Source organism: Corylus avellana, chromosome ca3 (genome assembly GCF_901000735.1).
Source record: "Corylus avellana chromosome ca3, CavTom2PMs-1.0".
NCBI lineage: Eukaryota > Viridiplantae > Streptophyta > Magnoliopsida > Fagales > Betulaceae > Corylus > Corylus avellana.
This window is the reverse complement of record NC_081543.1, coordinates 13428792-13433334: the sequence shown is the minus strand read 5'-3', so window position 1 is coordinate 13433334 and position 4543 is coordinate 13428792. Positions and strand designations below refer to the sequence as shown.

At 36.1% G+C, this 4543-nt stretch overlaps 1 pseudogene; it reads right to left on the bottom strand.

Moving 5' to 3' along the window:
* Window positions 1-667: 667 nt before the first annotated feature.
* LOC132174143 (ABC transporter G family member 31-like) lies at window positions 668-3938 on the bottom strand (annotated as a pseudogene).
* Between the last annotated feature and the right edge of the window lie 605 nt (window positions 3939-4543).

Here is a 4543-nt window from a genome sequence, read left to right as displayed (position 1 = left end):
CTTTTTCTTCTAATCACTTGTTTTTGGCTCCTCCAAAAACCACCAAGAAGAAAAACACCGTTGCAGCCCTTGTACCTCCTTCTCTCAAATTCTCTCTTTTTCTCCTCCCTTTGGTGCCCATATATATTCACGTTTGGCACACACAAAAACATTGAGGCTTAATGCCTTTAAATAGCACTCAAAGTCGGTTGCTGTAGGTAAGGAATCCAAATCCAAGTTGGACAACAAAGTCCAATATAAGTCAACAAAGGAATACATACCCAAGTACCGGTCAAACTTGAAAACAAATCCAAAACTAATTTGGAATAAGAACACGTGAGAGAGCAAGTCTTGAATCATAAGACTTTCAATACAGTTAGGGCCTACCAAGGGACTTGACAATTCAAGTCATCTACAATACCGACTAAGGCAGTAAGAACACCATGTGAGAATACTCCACTTACATTGGACAGGAGTTGCAACTTCTTCTCTGGTCTGCCTTCTAATCTCATTTCCTTAGAGCCTCAAAAAATAGTTTTCATCAAATATATTTGGTGGACCAATAAGTAAAATTAACGGGAATCAAAACCACAAACATACCTTTGGCATATCAACAAAATAATTGACATTATGGAAAGTCATTATTAGTGGTTGAAATTGAAGGATCATTCCCTTCTTTTTGCTACCTTCACTGGCAGATGTTGGAACCCAGACCACCCACTGCATAAACTGGCATATGTATATAAGAGAATGTTCATACAATATACACTTTTACAATCAATTCTGAGGAGCACAATTTAGCAAAAGTTGCTGCAAATTTTAAATTGAATATCATTGGTAAAAACTGTGGAAGTGACTGACTACCATCCAAAGCTGAATTCTCTTCTGTAACATCAAATGGGATTACTGTCTGCACATTCTGGAGGGCTGAAATAGAAACATAAGAGATACAACATTTAAATGAGATTAAACACATCCATAGTAAGAAGCAACATAGAGAAAATGTACAAAAGTTATAAAAATTAAAAAAAAAAAAAAAATTTACGATTAAGGTAGGCCAAGGCTAAAGTCACCAATCACCATGCTGTTGAAAAGAAAAGCATAAAGCAATAATGCTCCAACTCCAAGCCAATACCAATAATCACCAGTAGGTAAGCTATGTGAATTGAGAATGTTGTATCCAACTGTATCGTTCCTGATTGCCGATCTCTGCAAAATGACAGTTTCCAAACCCAGTAAACTACTTCCAGAAGTCATCCATTCCAAGATATCTTAATTTTTTTGTCTTGAAAATGAAATGATATGAAGCAACAGAAAACAGGCAATGTCCATTAGCCCGAAGAGTGTACCTCCATCCACCTTGGGGTTATAAATTCGTTGACAGATATTGCACTTTGCCCATAGAATAGTGGTGACAACCAAAGTGCCCAAACGCACCATGGCTTAATCATTGCTGAAAGAAGAACCTAATAATTATGGCACAACATACGCATTCGGGAATAACATAATTTTCTATTATCAATAAAAGAATTTGAACCTACATTTTGGAATGATAAATCTGCCTAACAATAATATAGCCAGCAGTGCAGCTGATCCAAATGTATTCGCAAGGGCCATATCTCGCGCAATAGCAGCCATCAACCGGAAAAGACCCAATGACATTTGGTGTACAGAAAAGAGTAGAAACATGAATCGGAAAAACCTAAAACATTTGACAAAAGTAACGAGTATAGAAAAATACAATAATAAATTAAAGAACATCATCTACTAAAGTAAAAAAGAGATACCTTACTGCACTAGGGGCAAAACCAAACAGTGTAATATACAACACAAGACCACACAACAGCTTCAATAATGGAGTAAGGCACACGCAGAATCCAACTTGTGACCGACCATGCTGATGCAGGATGAAAGAAATTATCCCTTTGCTTGTAGAAGACGGGGAGCCGAGATATCATAAGAGGTAGCTCAGATAATCCATTGAACACCATATGCCCCAGCCCAAAAAACAGGCAAGAAAGATAAAGATTGCCATTTATCTCATCTGTGGGGTGTAGCCTTGTTCGTAAGAACAACATCCATGTGACAAATCCAACAAATGCAACCTTTTAACATATGTAATGGATGATATGAGATATAAAAGAAGTATGAGAAAACTTCAATAGTGATTTTTATCATGATTTTATAGCAAATAGATAATAAATATTGAGTTTTTTTCGAGAAGAAAGAATAGTGAATTATAGGTACCATATATTCTTAAACTAGACACACTACATTTATATATACACAAATAATGAAACGTCTAAATATAGAAGTGACATAGCAAAACATACCTGGCATGTCCTAAATATATATAGAAAACGATGCCTGCTGATTAACAGCAGTTCTCGTCCAAAGCAAGCTTTAAGAAGCTCAAATTTTGATACAACAAATTTCATCTTAGACAAAGCCAAAGGATGACTCCTGCATTTATCATATGGAACAGAAAGAGAGGACTACAGAGAGTTTCCAAATCTTGAACTTTTGAAGGCCTCTGCAATTTCTGGAGCAGAAAGGAACACGTATGGTTTTGAAGCATCAGCCAAGTACTGAGCTTGGTCCTTTCTAGATGTCACCTGGAATGAGATATGTTAGATAATCACCTAGGATCGAAATATGAAATAATTTAATCATCTTTAAGAAAATACATCTTGAAAAAAATTTGCTACCCCCCTTATGCGGTGGTAGTCGAAAACCCAACGTCTTAAAGAATTCTAACAATTCTGCTCGAGGGCCTTAATATACAACGCATCCTTCAGATAATAGTACCAGATCATCAAACAATTCAAATGTCTCGGGTGCAGGCTGAAGAAGAGCCATTAGTACAGTAGCCTCCATTTGATGGACAAAGTTCTTAAAACATTTTACAATTTGGTATGTAGTAGAGCTATCGAGTCTAGTAGATATTTCATCCATAAATAGGGCTTTTCTTCGCCCAACAACCATTTCTCCTGTATAGATAAGAAATAACACCAAACAACCTTTATGTATTAATATTGTTATAGAACTAATATTTGTCTATGTGTGTGTGTGTGTGTGTGTGTCATAATTAATAGAACCAAATTATATTTTAAGAATATAACTTGATTGCTTAATTATTATTGTTCTTATGTTGAAGTTTTGAATACAAGCCACAAGTATGACTTGGTAAACTCTTTTTGTTTGGCCACCACATAGAGAGAGAGAGAGAGAGAGAGAGAGAGACTTGTGGTAACTCTTTTTCTTTGGCCACCTGAGATGCCTCTAAGCATGTCATTACCAACAACCATCTTTGAACATACATCAAGACCAAGCACTTTCAAGACATAATTTGTTGAAACACTCTACTTCTTACCGCCAACAGATGATGCTTGTGCAAGTCAAATTTGTTTCACCACTCAATCGTTATAGTGCATCATTCATCCATAAAGAAGAAAATAAAAGGTATGCTCATATATACACAGTCACAGTAGCAGGTTAATTAAGATGACAACCTTCAAAAATGCATCAATCTCAAGACTTGGCTGTGTTTTCCTTTCCTTCTCTAAACAGTCCAGATCTTCCATATAACCTATGAGCAACCTCAAAATATTCATTACTGCATATATAATTGATATTAACAAATGGTTGAAACAGTTAGCTCAGCAAGGTGATTATTTGTTTGGCTGATGTATGCAGAAGTCCTCTGAACGCAAAATTTATCAAGCCTATGGCCATTATATGTAATACTACCACTTTGTTGAAGGGAAAAAAAAAAAAAAACGTTTAGTATAGAAAGGGCCAGTTACCGGCATCGGATTAATATTTAAGTTAAATAATCTATCCTCAATGTCTTTACAAAGTAGGCAAGTGCTAACCTTTAAATTGCTGTCAAGTTTCCCCATGAGAGCTAAAAGCAGGGTGGATTTCCCAGAGCCTAGAGGTCCTAAGAGTAAAGTCATCCTACAAAGGACGACAAATCAGTGTGTTAAAGATATGCCTACAATGTGACACTCCTTGCTTTTTAAAACCACTTGATCATTAGAATCCAATTCGGAGTAACAAAAGAGAAGCATTTGAAAGTCCTTCTCCTCTGTTACTCCAAATGAAAGTGCTTTCATTCCTCATTTGAGAACAGAGAACCATTTACATCCCCATCAATATTGAAATAATGAAAACTTTATTTCACACAAAACAATATTGTGAGATAAGGCTACAGTTTTCTAGAGAAAAGGGTTTTAATTGTAAGCTTTTAAAAGTGCTTACAAAAGGAAGAACTCGTGTTATACCTTGTTGAAAAATGGAGCCAAATGAGTAAACAATGGTAGTATCTTCTAGAAGACGTCAAAGGAATAGTGTATGGTTGTTACACCAACCAAGCCGTCAAAGGAATAGTGCATGGTTGTTGCACCAACCAAGCCGTCAAAGGAATAGTGCATGGTTTTTGCACCAACCATGGACTTTCATGTTTCTCACCAACCCTTCTACACCTATATAAGGAGCATCAGGCTTCAATGTTTCAAAAAAAGCTAAGACAAGAAAATAATAGAGAGAGAAAAGAAGGAAA